Source organism: Cervus canadensis, chromosome 16 (genome assembly GCF_019320065.1).
Source record: "Cervus canadensis isolate Bull #8, Minnesota chromosome 16, ASM1932006v1, whole genome shotgun sequence".
Lineage (NCBI taxonomy): Eukaryota > Metazoa > Chordata > Mammalia > Artiodactyla > Cervidae > Cervus > Cervus canadensis.
In genome coordinates, this window is record NC_057401.1 from 54,461,207 (window position 1) to 54,481,358 (window position 20,152).

Genomic DNA, 20,152 nt, shown 5'->3' on the forward strand with positions numbered 1-20,152 from the left:
AGCTTTAGCATCAACCCTTCCAATGAATATTCAGGGTTGATTTCCCTTAGGATTAACTGGTTTGATCTCCTTGCTATCCAAGGGACTCTCAAGAATCTTCTCCAGCATCACAGTTCAAAAGCATCAATTTTTCAGTGCCCAGCTTTCTTTATGGTCCAACTGTACATAGCTGTACATGACTACTGGAAAAGCCATAACTTTGACTAATGGACCTTTGTCAACAATAGACTGGAATAGCACTATGTCTAAAAATTAAAAAAGAACTAGAGGAGATTGAGTGGATTTTGGAAGTTCTAGTTCCAGGATAGTAGCAAGAGGATCCCTGTGGACCCCCTACCCAGAAAAATCAAGCATAACTGGTGAAAATTATTAGAAGAACCAAACTGCTTAAAATCTTGGGAAATTTGTCCTGAAGGAAATGAAAGAGTATCAAGAATATCTGCTTAAGCTCTGCTGAGCAGTTGAGAGCATGTGCAATTTGAAATACAACCCCCTCTTTTCCTCACTCCTCCCAACTCAGCAAGATGGAAACTCCACTCCAGGTGGGTGCAGAATACAGGGCTGCTTCTTCTTCTGGGTTCCTGTTGGAAGTTATAGTATGGCTATGGTCTGAATGTTTGTGTCCCACTGAAATTCATGTTAAGATTCTAACCCCCAAAGGTGATGGTAATTAAAAGTGAGACCCTTAGGAGGCACGAAAGTCATGAAGGTGAAATCCTCATGAATGGGATTAATGCCTTAAGAGGTTCCAGAAGGATCTGTCACTCCCTTCCACCATGTGAGGATACATGAGAAGTCTGACATCTAGAAGAGAGCCCTTACCTGACCATGCTGAAACCCTGATCTCAAACTTCCAGCTTCTAGAACATGAAAGATAAATTTCTGTTTCTATAAACTATCTAACCTGTGATACTTTGTATAGAAACTGAAACAGACTAAGACAAGTATCTCCCAGGGATGAGCAGGCCCCCAGGACTTCCCATGACTTCCATATATATGTTGTTGAGACTGAACTCCAGATGAGTCCAACTGAGAGGAGATCCTTTCTTCCACCAACATCTCGTTGATAAGACAGAGGCTCAGCCTCAAGCCTAGATGCTGAGACACAACCTCAAGACTGGAATGCTGAGAACACTGAAAACCTAGCTGCTTTCTCCCCAGTTCATTTGGTGGGCAGAGTCCAGCGCCTAGAGAGGCAAGCCAAATGTTCCTCCACTCACCCAGCACCCTGCTTTTAACATGAGACTGTGAAGAACTGAGCAACTATCCCTGCCCCAGGTCCAGAACCATGGTTCAGAAATTTGGCCCAGAACAAACAAGAGACATAAAACAGAAAGCTTGAAAATCTCCCCAAATGAACTAAGCTTTTGGAAGAACAGAGTGTGAGCCCAACAAGCCTAACAAGGCTTTCAAAAGCAATGGCGGTTTTGGTGCTAACCAATTAAGAGGAGGCAGGTAATTTCACGAAACATACAAGGTGAACTACTGGCCAGTTAGATTGCCAGTGAGAAGCAGTTAAAGAGACAATGAAGAAGAGCCCTATTAGGGTCAGAACAAACCTCAAACACTGACCTCAAAAACTACCCCCACAAAGCAGTCTGAATCTAATCAGATCAGTCTGTGGAGCAATGTTTTCACCCAGGCATTGCTGAAATCAAAAGAGCCCTCATCTGGAACTTAGTAGCGTGTAACATCTGAAAGCAATTAGGAAAAGAGAAAGTCAAAGAGAGCCTTGCTAAAACTACTGTCATCCCAGGGTGACAGTACATGCCCCAAAGCTGTACTTCTTGAACAGTAACATCAGAAGCTTATACTGCAGCGCAAATAGAATTCACTAATATAGTCCAGCCAGTCACTAACAAATACTAGTTTTGATAGTTTTTAGTAGATTCTGCAGGAATTTTTATCTAAAAGATAGGGCTTCTACAAAGAGATAGTTCTACTTTGTACATAAACATAAAAAGTAAAAAAGCATGCAATTATCTCAATAGAAGGAGAAAAAAATGATAAAATGAAACATCCATTCATGGGAAAATTTTAAAAATGTAGGAGTAGACATAAAGCCCCACAATCTGATAAAGAGATCTATGAAAACCTACAACAAACATCATAATCAATGCTAAAATAGGAAACTCATTTCCCCTAATTTTAGGAATCAAGTCACCACAGTGTAACCAAAAAAATGTACAAATGGGAAAAGAAAAATTGAAATCATTTTATTCACAGATGGCCTGTAGGTTTGTGTGAAAGTCCTATGGGATCTAAAATTTTTACCACAAATAAAATTTGGCAAGGTGATAGCAGATTAATATAAAAATATTAATTGTGTTACTATATACTAGCAAAATATAATTAGAAAATTAAATTTTAAATGCTATTTAAAAGAGCATCAAATAGATTTTCCAGGAGCACGAGGTGGAATGTACAGTCTCCACAAATGGGTTTGTGCAGGCATAGCAAGATGTACCTAACCTCCAGTAGCAGGTGGGGTTTGAGAAATAAGTAGATGGAGATCTACCAGTGTGCATCCAGCAAGGAAATCTTACTCCTGAGTAGTCTCTGTGGGTCATACACTTGGAGGGCTTTTTGAACCCCAGCTCCCAGTCTGGCACCATAAAAACACTCAGATTGCCCAGAAGTAAAAAAGACTGGAGATTACCAAGACTGTACCTTCTTTGAGTTTGAATGTGAAGATATCGGGTTCCCCTGGTGGCTCAGTGGTAAAGAATCCCCTGCCGTGCAGGAGATGCAGGTTTGATCCCTGGGTTGGGAAGATCCCCTGGAGGAAGGCATGGCAACCCATTCCAGTATTCTTTCCTGGAGAATTCCTTGGACAGAGGAGCCTGTCAGGCTACAGTCCATAAGGCTGCAAAGAGTCACATACAACTGAAGCTACTGGGCATTCACCCATGTGATGATATTGCCAAGACAGTGACCGAAACAACAAACAGCTACCATCTGGGCAAAGAATCTTCAAATGTCAGTTTATGTCATCTGAAGATTTTCTTTTCCTTTTCCTATATTGTTGCTGAATACTTCATGCACAAGGAAAATAACCATATTCCAAAGAGTGAGCAAGCAACTGGCTTGTTTAGCTTTTGCTATTGTTGCTAGTCTTTCCTGTTATCTGCTTAATCAAACTTTGTGCTGTAGGAAAGGGCTTCCCCAGTGGCTGAGCCTGTGGGTTCAGTCCCTGGGCTGGGAAGATGCTCTAGAGGAGGGCATGGCAACCCATTCCAGTATTCCTGCCTGGAGAATCCCATGGACAGAGGAGCCTGGCAGGCTACAGTGCATAGGGTTGCAAAGAGTCAGACACGACTGAAGTGACTTAGCACAACACGTGGTGGGAAAAACTACGTGTGGGGAGATGCACAACTGGGATGCATAGAGGAGGAGACACTGTAGCAACAGCTTCTGACCAGCCCTCTGGGCACTAACCCCTGTGTTCAATCACTGTTAATGACAACACGACTTTATAGCTGTATTAAATTAACGCTAATAATTTGGATATTTTATTTCGTTTCTGACTGCTAGGACAATGTTAGCCCTTAATCAAGCATATGCATTTTTTCCTTTTCCTTTTTACTTTCTGGGTACAGCTGTAAAATATTTTGGATATAACAAATGTTGTATTATTCTTGCAGCCTTGATATTTATGGTGAATTGTAAAATATAAATTTCTGTGAGATTTCAAAGATTGAGTTTATTTTGATAATGTGATTTATAGATTTTAAAAATGTGATTATTGCAAGTCTGTTGGGGGAAAACTACTGCATAAAACAACTTAGGATGAACATTTTTCATCAGTTTGGGAAGAAAATCCCCCCTCCAAATTTAAAGCCCAGGATGTTCTATTTTCAAAGACATCATATACTACCAGCAGAATAGTATAAAAATAAGTGAATACTTAAAGAAAAGCTCAAAATGAAAAAGGAATTTAAAAACAAAGAAAGAAGAAGAAGAAAACAACTAATTTAGGAGTAAACCATGATATTTCTTCACTGGTCTTTTTGAAAGAGGAAAAAATATCTCAAGCACCAATCATCCTGAACTCTGAGTTGCCAGGTTTCATCAAAAAAGAAAAAGAGGTTTTAGGTACTCTGACTCTCTGAAGATGATTCTGTATAGCCAAGGGCACACAGCAGTTCGTACATCAACATTGATGGAGACGTGAAAATTGCCAAGTGGCTGCAACAGAGGGTGATGATAAAATAGTATTCAAACAGCTCACATCTGATATAAAAGAGGAAATTGTTGGTGTTTCATCACTAAGTTGCATCTGATTCTTGTGACCCCAAGGACTGTAGCTTGCCAGGCTCTTTTGTCCATGGGATTTCCTGGCAAGAATACTGGAGTGGGTTGCCACACCCTTCTCCGGAGAATCTCCACCTAGGGATCAAACCTGCTTCTGCTGAATTGGCAGGTGGATTCTTCATCACTGAGCCACCAGGGAAGCCCAAAAGGGGAATTACCAGGGATATAATCACCATACACAGTCTGGAGCATGAAAAATGAAGAGAAGGCCATCAGTATAAATGACACACATTCTGAATATATTATGTCATTTTTTCTGAAAATGTGATTGTTGTTCAGTCTTTCAGACGTATCTGATTCTGCAGCCCCATGGACGGCAGCATATCAGGCTTCCCTGTACTTCACCATCTCCTGGAGCCTGCTCAAACTCGTGTCCATCGAGTCAGTGATGCTATCCAACTATCTCATCCACTGTTGTCCCCTTCTCCTTCTGCTTTCACTCTTTCCCAGCATCAGGGTCTTTTCTAATGAGTCAGCTCTTCATATCAGGTGGCCACAGTATTGAAGCTTCAGCTTCAGCATCAGTCCTTCCAATGAATATTTAGGATTGATTTCCTTTAAGATTGACTGGGTTGATCTTGCAGTCCAAAGGACTCTCAAGAGTCTTCTCCAGCACCACAGTTTAAAAGCATCCATTCTTTGGTGCTCAGCTTTCTTTATAGTGCAACTCTCACATCCACACATGTCTACTGGAAAAACCATAGCTTTCACTATACAGACCTTTGTTGGCAAAGTAATGTCTCTCCTTTTTAATATGCTGTCTAGGTTGGTTGTAACTTTTCTTCCAAGGAGCAAATGTCTTTCAATTTCATGGCTGCAATCACCATCTGCAGTGATTTTGGAGCCCAAGAAAATAAGTCTGTCACTGTTTCCATTGTTTCACAGCTATTTGTCATGAAGTGATGGGACCAGATGCCATGATCTTCATTTTGTGAATACTGAATTTTAAGACAGGTTTTTCACTCTCCTCTTTCACCTTCATCAAGAGACTCTTTAGTTCCTTTTCGCTTTCTGTCATAAGGGTGGTGTTATCTGCATATCTGAGGTTATTGATATTTCTCCTGGCAATCTTGATTCCACCTTATGCTTCATCCAGTCTGGCATTTCACATGATGTACTCTGCATATAAGCAGGGTGACAATACACAGCCTTGATGTACTCCTTTCCCAATTTTGAAGCAGTCTGTTGTTCCATGTCTGGAACATGTGATAATTTTGACTGATTCCTTACATTTTGATATGTGCAATGGAATGTGACCATTGGAAAGATTTGGGGAATAGAAATTTGTTGTTGTTTTGAGTAAATAAGGGAAATGATAAGCAATTTTAACTTGCCCACCCTTGTGGAAATGCAAAGATGCATAACCAGCTCACAGTGGCCAGCGTCATACTGCCTCTTTGTTCTGTTGGTCTCTTCTAGCTTACTTTGCAGATCTCACAGCCCTTCTTAGTTACTCCACTTAGACAGAAGTCATGATGTTAACTGTAGGCTTATGTACTAAACTGCAACCTCAGCTGTCACCACCAGTCCTTGTTGACATCTCTACATTATGACATCTCTACATTATGGTTGACATCTCTAAACAGTGTACACTTAGCCATTAAAGGCACTTCAAAGTTCAACATTCAATGGTTAATTTGGAAAGCTAAATTAAGCTAGAGAGTAAAAGGCATTTCAAACATTATTGCAGATTTATTTATTGCATATGACTTATTTTTATCAATAATGTCAATTTTTTGATCAGCTAGGATGGATCAATAAACATTGTTTCATAATGGGAGTTACTACCATTTTGTAATAGTTACATCACTGTACAATCGCATTCCAAGATTTAAACATGGGCCAGCAAATTATTTCTTTTTCTATAATTTGTTTGAATGCAAGTGGGACTTAGAAATCTTGAAATAAAGTAGTGGGATTTTGCCTCATCAATTAAAAAATTTAGCAACAAAAATATAATACAAGAATGCCTTATTTTATTGTGCTTCACTTTATTGAGCTTCCCATGTACTACATTTTTTACAAATTGAAGGTTGTGGGCTTCCCAGGTGGCGCAGTGGTAAAGAATCTACCTGCCAATGAAGGAGATGCAAGACACTTGGGTTTGACCTTTGAGTCAAGAAGATCCCCTAGAGTAGGAAATGGCAACCTACTCTAGTATTCTTGCCTGGAAAATTCCATGGACAGAGGAGCCTAGCCAGCTATAGTGCTTGGCGTCATAAAGAGTCAGACATGACTTAGTGATGGAGCACACACACACACACATGCCACGCAAGTGTATTGGAACCATTTTTCCATCACTGTTTTAAGTCATGGTATTACTGTTTTGTTTTGTTTCTTTAAAGACATACGCTACTGCATATATGCATATATGCTGCTGCATATTCATATATGCTGCTGCATATGCTGGGCTGGATGAAGCACAAGCTGGAATCAAGATTGTTGGGAGAAATATCAATAACCTCAGATATGCAGATGACATCACCCTTATGGCAGAAAGTGAAGAAAAACTAAAGGGTCTTTTGATGAAAGTGAAAGAGGAGAGTGAAAAATCTGTCTTACAACTCAACATTCTTAAAACAAAGATAATGGCATCTCATTCCATCACTTCATGGCAAATAGATGGGGAAACAACAGAAACAGTAAGAGACTTTATTTTCTTGGGCTCCAAATTTGCTGCAGATAGTGACTGCAGCCATGAAATTAAAAGACACTTGCTTCTTGGAAGCAAGCATCTGTGACCAACCTAGACAGCATATTAAAAGCAGAGACACTACCTTACCAACAAAGATCCATCTAGTCAAAGCTATTGTATTTCCAGTAGTCATGTACAGATATGAGAGTTGCACTATAAAGAAAGCTGAGCACCAAAGAATTGATGCTTTTGAAGTGTGGTGTTGGAGAAGAATCTTGAGAGTCCCTTGGACAGCAAGGAGATCTAACCAGTCCATCCTAAAAGACATCAGTCCTGAATATTCATTGGAAGGACTGATTCTGAAGCTGAAATTCCAATACTTTGGCCACCTGATGTGAAGAACTGACTCATTTGAAAAGACCCTGGTGCTGGGAAAGATTGAAGGCGGGAGGAGTAAGGGACAACAGAGGATGAGATGGCTGGATGGCATCACTGACTCAAAGGACATGAGTTTGAGTAAACTCCGGGAGTAGGTGATGGACAGAGAAACCTGGCATGCTGCAGTCCATGGGGTTGCAAATAGTTGGACACGACTGAGCGGCTGAACTGAACTGAACTGAACTGCATATTGAATAGAATTCCGTAGAGTGTAAACATAACCATCATATGTGCTAGGAAAGCAAAACATTTGTGTGACTTGTTTTACCACAATGTTTGCTGATCTGTGATGGTCTGAAACCAAACTCACAATATCTCCAAAGATATGCCTATTTTTAGGAATAACTTTGCAAAAAAGATGCATAATTTTTTTCATGAAAATAATACACCATTGAGAGAAAAGATTTAAATAAAGGAGCATATCAAATCATGTTTGTAAGTTAGACAGTAATATTGTTTTCATGTCTTTTGACATTGATCTATAGATTCAATGAATTACATAGTATGATATGTCAAGTAGATTCTAACATCTATTTGGAAATGAAAAGGACCTAGAATAGCCAAAACTTATCTTGAAAGAGAAAAACACAATTGCAAGACTTATGCCCACTTGATTTAAAGACTTATCATAAAGCTACAAGAATCAAGGCAGAAAGAGTTTAGCAAGACAATAGACAAATAGATCAACAGTACAAAACAGGGAGTCCAGAAATAGACCAATCTGTGTTTATTGAACTGCCTTTCAAGAATAATGTCAAATCTACCGGGGAATGAAAATCTTTTCAATAAATAACATTGCAGCATTTAGATGAATAAATGAAACAGCAATTAAGTCCTACCTCACACCATTAAAATAAGTTGAAAATAGCCCGAAACTGTGAAGCAAAATCTATAAAATTTCTCAAAGAAAACATTAAATAATATCTATGTGATTAGGGGGCTAGGCAGGGTTCTTACAGACACAACATGCATTAACCATACAATTTTCAAAAATGGATAAATTAGCTTCATCCCGATTTAATATTTCACTCATCAAGAAATACTAGGAAGATAATGAAAATATGTTCTCATATTCTGGGTGGAAATTTTTGATAGATATTTAATCTCTTTCTCTGAAAGAGGGCTTGTATCCAGAATTAAAAAAAAAAAAAAACTATAGCTTTAAAATAAAAAATCGAATACAGGTATAGAATATATCTATGTATACTCTATATATATACCCATGGTAGAAGTACTATATAATTGCCACAATGGTGCTACTATAACATGTAGCAAGATGTTAACATGTTGCAAAAATACTAAACAGAGAGGCAGCTGAAGAGCTAGGGTGCTCCTGTAGCTGTTTGAATGCCTGAAACTACTGGTACTTTCCTCCAATTATTTTTAAAGTGTGAATGATGTCCCCAAGGATATTAAGAGTATCAGAGCACAGATATTTAGAAAATGATCCACTATCCCTCCAAAAAATTCCAGATTAGCCAGGAATGAAAGGGTGGAAAGCCCTCTGAACAGAAATCTAAGATAACCGTGTTCTAGGACTAGCAGCTCTGCTATTCTAAATTCTGTGCAAATTCGACCAAACCAAAGCTTCATTGAGTCTCATTTTCCTTTTATGAAACATGAAATTTGGAAAGTAAAATCCCTTATATTTCTTCCAAATCTAAAATCCTATGATTTATTCCTCCATTCACTCATTTCATATATTTATCAGCCATTTATTGGTAACTATATTTACTAAGCACCATTAATACACAAATAAATAAAAGAATTGCTACATTTCCTGAACTCAATCCTGTTGAAAAGACACATATAAACCAACTAAAGACATTTACAGACGGCTAACGGGATTCAGATCCAAGGATTGCTCAAGCAGGATTTGAAAGTACTGGTGTGTCCAAGAGCAGCAAATGGTCCCACATGGAAGCACTGTGGTATGAGCCAGTCCATGGGTGATGGAGCATTGGTGGAGGGGAGTGATGCCCTGGAAGAGTGGGCTATGCCAAGGAGCTTGGACTTTTTTCTTTAAAGTCTTTTGAGAATCTTCAACATTTCCTTTCCTCTTTATTTTTAAAACAAATATCTGTTTTGGAAAAAAAAATTTTAGAAATATGCTGAGTTGATTATAAATTACTTGGCAGTGGTTTAAAATGAATATATTCTTTAAAACACTATTTTTTAAAAAGTTTCCATAATGAATCTACTCCATGTTGAGATATTTGGTTTCTATCCTGGAAATAGTTTTTCCTTTCTTAAATCTGCAGAGTGTCACTCAAAAAACCCTGACACACCATTAGAAATACGAAGTTTTTCCAGGCAGTTTGACTAAAACATGTGAAGGAGAGTTAGCTCATGCAACTAATATATCCATATAATCTTTGCTGAAATTAACGATTCCTCTCATCTCCTTTCCCCTTGGTGATACAGAAGAATATGTAGTTCAAGTTAGATAAAAATATATTTAAAATAAGAATGTTTCAAAGCCATGTGGTTGGATCTGTCATAGTTTTCACACAATGAAACCTGCTTTTCTATTCCCATTTATGTTGGCAAACTCACAGTAAGTTACACTGGCAGAAACACCAGCAGGGTAACATTTTGGGACACCAACATAATAAATAGGACTTGGCTGAATATTCAAGCAGACCAATTAAAATTATTTTGTTTTTCTTTATAGCCGAACGACTTAAGCTATATTTCACAATATGCAGCACATGTAAATGTACCACTTATGGGCTATCTTTGCACTGTAGGATAATGCTGCAGGTAAACACTAATTTAGGCATGCATTTTGAAATATGTTTGGAAAGATATTTTCTTATTTTTAATTTTTTTAATTGGAAGATAATTGTTTTAAAATGTGTTAGTTTCTGCTGTATAACAAGTGAATCAACCATATATATATACATCTCCCCTCCTTCTTGAGCCTCCACCCCAGTCATCCCCATCCTACCCTCCTAGGACCACAGAGCACTGAACTGAGGTCCCTGTGTTATATAGCAGCTGGAACTAATTTCCAATGTTCCCCTTACATGGTCTTATAAAGTCTTCATAGAAGCCACTGGGCAAATACAGTAATAAAGATACAGTATATGAATCAGTCAGGATTTGGTCAGAAAAATAGAAACCATTGGTTGGTATTTTAAGCAAGAAGGGGTATAATTCAGGGAATTTTGGTCTTACACAGTTATTGCAAAGTCAAGGAAGCTAAAAAGAGCATCAAACAATCCAAAAATAGAAGAACCCAAATAAAACTCCACTAATGATACATGCTGCCTAGAGCATTGCAGAAGGACACCTGAAAGCCACTGGCAAAACCCCCCATCTGCCATTTGCAGATGCCCAGCTGCTCCTGGAGATAACGGCTTCTCTGTATTTTCCACTTCCAAATCTCACACAAATGCCTTCCACTGGGAGAATTGAAACCAAATCCCTATTGGTCAGTAAATCTAGTTAACATAGCTTCCAAACTGTCAAGCTCCACGTTACAAGATACAGTTTAAAAGAACAGGGATCTTACTACATATCAAGACACAATATCTAGTTGGTTCTCCATACATCTGTGTTTAAATTTACAAATAGCAACAACAATATTTTGCTTTCGACTGACCTATCGCAATGTCCCTCGACCTAACAAAGATAAACTTACTCTCTTCCTCAAAAGGCAAGACATGAAAACTCATATGGCACGGTACCCATCTCTGGATGTTCATCCTTTCTTTTGGCTCAGGTATAAGCCTTATTTGATATAGATTGCAGGCTAAGTTAGAAGTGTAACCAGGACTGACATTCCTTATATAAACTAGTAGGAGAAGATGACGGAGATAACCAGTTTGGCTAATATAAAATATACATAATATAGCAACAAGAATATAAGCACCTTTACTGTAGCCCTTTTTGTGACTGATCGTAATGTTATAATTGGTTTAGAACCTACATTTTCTGTTACCTATTTCATACTCACTTTATCCTTAGTCAACATTGAGGTGGATGTGGGATTTTAGTGGGCAGAATAACCCTAAACTTCATTCCTGAGTGATCCAAGTCATTACTATTTGGGTAGTTGTGACTTTTCATTAATACCTTTTAATATTGGAAGTCACACTCAGATAATCCCTGTATTTTCTGCATATTTTTTCATACCCAGTGCTAGCATCAGCTCTACTTCCCCTTCATAATCAGGATCAGTCATCTCAGTAAGTACAGTGTTTCTTTTTTGTTGTTGTTGTTCTTATTTTGATGACATTGGAAGTCCTATATGGCCAGGTTGCAATCTGAGCTTCAAGTTGAATGTGCTCCCTGGTAGACATTCTCCTTCCTTGGGAATCAAGATCTCAGAATCTGCAGAGCCCAATTATGGGAACAGGAGGCATAATGTTTGACAGAAGTTTACTACGTGAGAAGATTGAGGACAGTCATGCCTGCTTCCAACCCTTGTTTCTCAGACAAGTGATTTCCCACTAAAGGAGAAAGAGCACCATACCCTGTTCACGGGTATAGGCATTTGTCTTAAACTTCTGCAAACTATTGTCTGCCAGGCAGCATGACACTGTGTCCTTCATAGGCTATTCAATTTTCCTCTCAGGCTAGTTTCTATTATTGTGAAGTTAATTCCTTGGTCATGGGTGGTGAATGCATTAAAATGATGGTGAACAAAGCATCATTAAATCTATAAATGGTAGTATAGGCAGAAGCACTTAGAGCAGAGAGGCTAAACCATAGCAAGAGGGAAAATCTATTCTAGTGAGGATACACCACAGAAGAGTTCCAGTGTAATCAACCTCATGTCAGATGGTTATTTGCTCTGGCATATGGTACTGTATCAGAGGTTCGGTGTTGGTCTCTGCTGTAGGCAGGTTGGATGTTCAGCAGTGACCATGGCCAGGCCATCCTTGGTTAAAGGAAGCCCCTCAATCCTGCTACCGTGTCTGTTTAGTTCATGGACCCATAGAGCAAGCACTTAAGTGGTTGGGGAAAGATGCTGATTGACATTCAGAGTGAGTCACCTTTTCTTAAATTAAAATATAATTGATTTACAATGTTGTGTCAATCTCTACTATACAGTCAAGTGACTCATTTATACACATATATACTTTCTCTTTAATGTTCTTTTCCATGAAGGTTTATCACTGGTTATTGAATATAGTTCCCTATGCTATACTTTAGGGCCTTGTTGTTTATTCATTCTAAATGTACACAGTGAATAACTTTTGATTAGCATTCCATGGAAAAGAAATATGTTCATACTTTCTGTGCATTCTGATAGCTCCATCTTATATATTCTTTTCACCTTTCCTCTAAGATAATTCCTTCTAAAGCCCTGACCATGTGGTCAAATTGTTAGGTACCACCCATGAATGGGGCTTCCTAGATGGCTCAGTGGTAAAGAATCCACCTGCCAATGCAGGAGACATCGGTTTGATATCCGCATTGGGAAGACACCCTAAAGAAAGAAATGGAAACCCATTCCAGTATCCTTGTCAAAAATTCCATGGACAGAGAAGCCTGGTGGGCTACAGTCCGTGGGGTGGCAAAGAGTCAGACATGACTGAGTGACTGAACAACAACCACCCATGAATTAGTATAGATCTTTATCTCTGGTCACTCTTCTCTTGTGCAATGAAAAACAAGATTCTAGAGTTCTTTGAAAGCATGTCTCTTCCCTTTCACCTTTCAGGGCATCCTCTGAGGGAGCTATGAATTTGCAATGGTCCAAACATGACCAGTGCTAGAATATCCTGTGGAACCAGCCTAAGCCAAGAGCAATGATTGTATTCCAACTGGTCAGAGGAAATTCCCCATGAGGCTGTAGTGTGAGTTGAGGGACAGGTAGCAATACATTAGGAATAGGTGCATGAGCATCGCAGTCATCAGCACATTTAAAAACTTACTTAAGACTAGTTTTGTATGTACGTCACTCCCAGTTGAAGAAAAGTGCTTCCATACTGGTCCATGATTCTGTGCATTCTGTGACTTGTTATTTCATGGTCATGTGATCATGAGGTTCCCATGATCGGGCAATTATGAGGTCCCAGTAGCAAAACAGGAATTGTTTCTGAAAAGGAGAAAGCTGTGTGCAATAAGAGGTTTTGTTTTTGCTCTATAACTCTAGGAGTCTTCACAGTGAATCTCTTATGGGTGTGTGCCAGTGACTCCAAATAGCATTCCTGTTTGCAAAAGAGACAAGCCAAGCTCAATTGGATCTATGGGTCTTAAACTGCAGTTGGCAGAGTTGCCTGGGCAAGTTGGCAGACTTGAGGAATGATTAGGAAATGAATCAGAGCAACACACGCAAATATAGTGTATCTAATCCAAAGAAGCTCTCAAATATCTTACCTGTTTCTTGGGGATAGGGAGTAAAGGCTCAGCAACTTGTATTTCACAGTGAATTGACATTGCAGCCAGACCAGACCACCATGCCACTAGAAAGCTCACTAAGGTGAAAGGTCACTGTATTTTAATGGAATTATCCATCATATGTCATACAAGGGTCTCAGGAAGCCATCTAGGGTACTGTCTAACTCCTACTCATTAGATTTTATCAATAGGGTGGACAACTTTAGCGTTTTGTGGGACAGAGTGACACAATGATTTTGTGGATTGGATTATGGCAAATAACTAGAAAGTGGACATAGCTCTGAGATCAGTTAAACTGCACAACTATTCCTAAAAGGTGAAAGTAATTTGCCTCTATTTTTCTTTTATGAGTTAGTATATAAAAGGGGGCTTCCCTGGTGGCTCAGTGGTGAAGAATCCACCTGCAACACAGAAGATGCAACTTTGATCCCTGAATCAGGAAGATCCCCTGGAGAAGGAAATGGCAACCTACTCCAGTATTCTTGCCTGGAAAATCCCATGGACAGAGGAGCCTGGAAGTCTATAGTCCTTGGGGTTAGGAGAGTCAGACAGGACTTAGCAGATACACCACCACCACCATACATAAAGAGACATCTTCTAGAACAATAGCTGAATATCATTGCTGCAATCAGAGTGACTGCAATCAGAGTGACTATCAGTTTCCATTTATAATAATCTATTTATTCTCCAAGATCCATGTCTTTTTCCATAGGCTAGTTAGGGGAATTAAATAAAGGATGTAGTAAGACTCAACTCCCTGGTTGAGTGTTTCAATGGTGATATTAATCTTTGCAATCTCCCCAGGGATGTGTTATTGATGTTTGTTTACTCTTTGATGGTGGTTACAAGGCTTCCAACTGTCACTTCCTTCCACAATAGCCCAGTCTCCATGAGGGAATTTCATCAATTACTAGCTATGTCTAAATCAAGTATATACCTAGGAACAAGGAAAAGAATCTCTGTGGTTTTGCAGTTCTGCTGGGACCTCCATAAGTCTCCTCTCTGACAGATGGAACCAAGATGAATTTCAGTTTCCCATTTCATCTCAGGGGACTGGTCCAATAAATCTTTAAATGTCCAGGTAACTCCATGTTTCTAGGGTACAGTCGCTATGTTAAAAAGCCAAATGTTTTGTGAGGAAAGCTAGAAGGCAGATTTACTGTAAATGTATATGGCAGTGTCACAGAATCTTCTCTCAAGAGGACACGGCCTTCCTTTAATCAGAGCACTCTTGGTCCTCAAACTGACTCAGGTTTATGAAATGAGTGAGGGTTGGGGCATCACTTTCTGTTGTGTTGAATTGAGACCGACACTTTACTGGATTATTGGATTTTATACTCTAAGTAATACTTTAGCTGTGTGCTCAGTTGCTCAGTTGTGTCCAACTCTTTGGCGATCCCATGGGCTGTAGCCCACCAGCCTCCTCTGTCCACCGGAATTCTCTCCAGGCAACAATACTGGAGTGTGTTGCCAAGCCCGCCTCTGTGGGATCTTGCCAACCCAGAGATCGAACCCAGGTCTCCTGCATTGCCTGCAAATTCTTTACCAGAGAAGCCCAAGAATACTGGAGTTGATAGCCTATCCCTTCCCCAGGGGATCTTCCCCACCCAAGAATTGAACCGGGGTCTCCTGCATTACAGGTGGATTCTTTACTAGCTGAGCTCCCAGGGAAGCCCCAGTTCACTCATAACTGGTAATACTTTAGTAGGTTTCCTAATTTTTTTTATGCCTTATAGTCACCATAATCAATTAGCCATTGCCAAAAAAAATTTATAATCAAACTATTCTGATTACCAACCCAATATTGCAGCTCATTTCAGTATCTCTCCCCACTTGTTTCTGGGCTTGAGTGTAGCCAGTAACTTCTGCTACTCTGGGATAATCTTTTTTTTTTTTTTTTTAGGCATGGCATCATTCCCTTGATAATATCTCCCAACATCATTCCTGACTTGAAGAGAGCAGTCACTAAAAAGCCTTAGGGATGTTTTGCTCTTTTCCCCAAAGTCTTAGGAAAGAATTATGTTCTGGATCCTCATGGGACACATGATAAGAGAGCTAATGTGTTGATTGCACATGATAAATTCTTTCCAGTATCCCTAGCTTCTTAAGCCTTTGGATTCCTTCCTTTCTATTGTGTAGCATTCTGGTATCTTAGCCTCATTGAGTGGAGGACAACTCTGAGTTTAGGTTTCAACCAATCAGTGAAACCGTAGGAGTCATTCCTGGCTTGTTGAACCATATATGAAATCCAGACATGTGTGTGTACAAGAAATATCAATAAATTTGACTATTTTAATGCTGTGTTCCTTAATCCCTGGTCTTAACTGCTTACTGACTTTCCAGGTTGCGCCAGTGGTAAAGAACCTGCCTGCCAAAGCAGAAGACGTAAAAGATATGGGTTCAATCCCTGGGTTGGGAAGATCCCCTAGAGGAGGAAATCGCAACCCACTCCAATATTCTTGCCTGGAGAATCCCATGGACAGACGAGCCTGGTGGGCTACAGGCCATAGAGTCGCAAAGAGTAAGACATGACTGAAGAGACAGCAGCACATGAATGTAAGAGCTGAGAAATATCTTTAGGACAGTCATAGAAGCTCTCTGCTTCTTTGAATCATAAACTCATCTTTATATGACTCAACTGCCCATTGCAGTAAGAAGCAATCAAATCATTTCAATCATTTCCACTATAATATTGTATTGGAACAGCCGCTTGGTCTTCCAATGTCCTTCCTTTCAATAGTCATGTAGTTACAAGTATGTTTCAGCTTAGTTCAGTCGCTCAGTCATGTCCGACTCTTTGCAACCCCATGAATCACAGCATGCCAGGCCTCCCTGTCCATCACCAACTCCCTGAGTCCACCCAAACCCATGTCCATTGAGTCGGTGATGCCATCCAACCATCTCATCCTCTGTTGTCCCCTTCTCCTCCCACCTTCAATCTTTCCCAGCATCAGGGTGTTTTCAAATGAGTCAGCTCTTCTCATCAGATGGCCCAAGTATTGGAGTTTCAGCTTTAACATCAGTCCTTCCAAAGAACACCCAGGACTGATCTCTTTTAAGATGGACTGGTTGGATCTCCTTGGAGTTCAAGGGACTCTCAGGAGTCTTCTCCAACACCACAGTTCAAGAGCATCAATTCTTTAGCAATCAGCTTTCTTTATAGTCCAACTCTTACATCCATACATGATTACTGGGAAAACCATAGCCTTGACTAGATGGACCTTTGTTGACAAAGTGATGTCTCTTTAATGTCTCTGCTTTTTAATATGCTGTCTGGGTTGGTCATAACTTTCCTTCCAAGGAGTAAGTGTCTTTTAATTTCATGGCGACAGTCACCATCTGCAGTGATTTTGGAGCCCAGAAAAATAAAGTCAGCCACTGTTTCCACTGTCTTCTCATCTATTTGCCATGAAATGACGGGACCGGTTGCCATGAACTTAGTTTTCTGAATGTTGAGTTTTAAGCCAACTTTTTCACTCTCTTCTTTCACGTTCATCAACAGGCTCTTTAGTTCTTCTTCACTTTCTGCAAAAAGAGGGTGTCATCTGCATATCTGAGGTTCTTGATATTTCTCCTGGCAATCTTGATTCTAGCTTGTGTTTCATCAAGCCTGGCATTTCTCATGATGTACTCTACATATAAGTTAAATAAGCAGGGCGACAATATACAGCCTTGATGTACTCCTTTTCCTATTTGGAATCAGTCTGTTGTTCCATGTCCAGTTCTGTTGCCTCCTGACCTTTAGATGTTACTTTAAGCAAATGTTTTGTCTCAGTATGCTAAGAACTACTAACGGTCCAGATTTCATTGTCAGTGAGATCATTACTGCCTTCATATCTAACCCAGTTAGATAACCAATTCCAGATCCCTGTGAGGTTCTGTATCTAAAACAAACTTGGATGTCAAATTTTGTGTCCAAGAGCTTCAGTCAGGAAATTAGAAACCATCGTTTTTATCTATGTGCAGGCACTAGAGGCTTGCATAGTCATTGGGAAAGTCAGAGGAGTGAAAGTCAGGGAAGGTGGTACCAGCCAGAGATCAGATTGCTGGGATCCCAAAAGGTGGACCCTGGGATGACCTCAGATGCCAGCAGCATGGCAGCAGGTGATTCTAAGAGGTCACCAAGAAGCCCCTGGCAATGTTCTGTAGACCTCTGCCACTAGAGAATAGAAGCTTCTCTTCTTTTAACCCTCCAGTCTCTAAACAGCTGGGAACCTATAAAGAACCTCTAAACAGCTGAAACTAAATGGAGCCCTGCTGACAAGGAAGTCTGGGCTTTCCACCTCTGCAGTAAAGAAAAGCGTTTATAGCAGGAAGGGTACTGAGTCTCAGCACAGAGTTTCTGACACAATAACAGTGGAGAGAAAAGAAGGTCACAAGAATTAGACTTCTTTTCAGAAAGCTTCAAACCAAATGAACTAGTCATAATTAAATGTAAATTCAATTATATAATTCTAGATGGGTGAATTTGGTCAATAGTCTTAATCCTTCAATTTTCATTTCCTCCCCTAAATTTGGAGTTAATTATGCTGAATTTTTCTGATTTTGTTGGGAAGATTTAATATGCATGTAAAGAGGCTGAAACAAATGTAAGCAATTATTATTGAAATATGTGTTATAATAATGTGTCATTTAAATGGATGTTTTGCATCTAAACACATTTCTGTGTATACTATGTTTTGTATCTTAGAAAAGCCCACAATTTTAGGGCTTAGGATAGCTTTATTTAAATAATATAGGCTTAGTAATCAAGCTGAGAAAAATTAAAGACGAAGATAAATAATATAGGCAGAAAAAATTAATACATAAATAAAAAAACTCCAGGTAGAGTGAGATTAAATACTGTTAAGTATCTCTAACAATGTTGCTGAACTTTAGGCTTATCTGCTTTGCAGTATCTTACATTGTTTATAAATATAGATTTGTGATGATATCAGAGCTATATTTTTGTGAGTAGTTTATGTACAATTTGAACTAATGCAAGATCATTAGATTTGAATGCTTTGCCTTAGAAAAATAATACCATAGGATCATGAAAGCATGATTTGTATTTGTTTTAAAGACAGAAATTAAGTAGACATTAACTTTGATAATTCGAACTCAAGATGTGATATTTATTCCAATTTAAACCTCTCAAGGGATTCATTCAAGAGTTAAATTAGCATGTTATATGGCATCTTCAGGCTGTGTTATTGAAAACAAGATTGATAAATAAAATTTTTTATTTTCTAACTCTATAAAGAAGGCTTTAATTGATGCTAAATGGTTTGCTTTATTGGAAACTTTCCATTTTATTACCCATCTGATAATCTAAATTAGTCATCACTGAGTTGTAAACAGAGCTACATGTTTTATAACTTTGTTCTATTTTCTTGTGTTTAAAGTTTTTCTAATTATAACAGTAATCTAGAATGAAAAATGAACAAGCATGCATGTAACTAATTGCGTAGTAAACTTTTACAGTCAGCTATTTAATTATTCCCTTTTCCTATTGCAAGCTTATTATCTCTAGTTACATGCTCCAAAACTGACTAGGAAAACTATGTTTCTGTGTAATGGATTTTTTTTTCCTTTAAGAAAATGGCAACAAAATGCAAAAAGCATTTATTGCTTCCTGAAGGTGACATTTGGAGTGGAGGACATGTTACTTATTGATGTATAAACTGCCCCTTGTTATTCTACTTTACAAATATATTTTTTCTCCAGTGACATTAAAACAGAATGAGTATTGGAAACATATTTGTCAATATGCATTTCCAGACCAATTTGTACAAAGATAAACACATAACTCTGTGATTATTTGTCCCATATAGTGTCTAAAATGTATGTCATCAATGAGCTAGAAAGGGACATGGACTCTCAGAGACATGCACAAAAGAGTGCAATGCTGATAACTGACAGACAAAAGTCTTCATTTTGAGACAAAAGTCAGGAGAAAACAAACAGCATGCACTTTGACATTGGTTTTAGTAATTTTTTTTAAATCTCTTTCTTCAGGTAAGGAAAACAAAATGCAAAAAAATTAACAAATGGGACCTGATCATACTTAAAAATTTTGCACTGCGAAAACCATCAGCAAAATGAAAGGCAACCTACTGGTTAGGAGAAGATGATTGCAAATGATATGACCAATAACAGTTAATATTTAAAATCTACAAAGATCTCATAAAAGTCAACATCAAAAAACAAGTAACCCAATTAAAAAGTGAACAGAGGACCTGAATAAACATTTTCCATAAAAGACATGCAGGTGGCCAACGGACACATGAAAAGATGCTCAGCATCACACATCACCAGTTCAGTTCAGTCACTCAGTCGTGTCCGACTCTGCAACCCCATGGACTGTAGCACACTAGGCCTCTCTGTCTGTTACCAACTCCTGGAGTTTACTCAAACTTATGTCCACTGAGT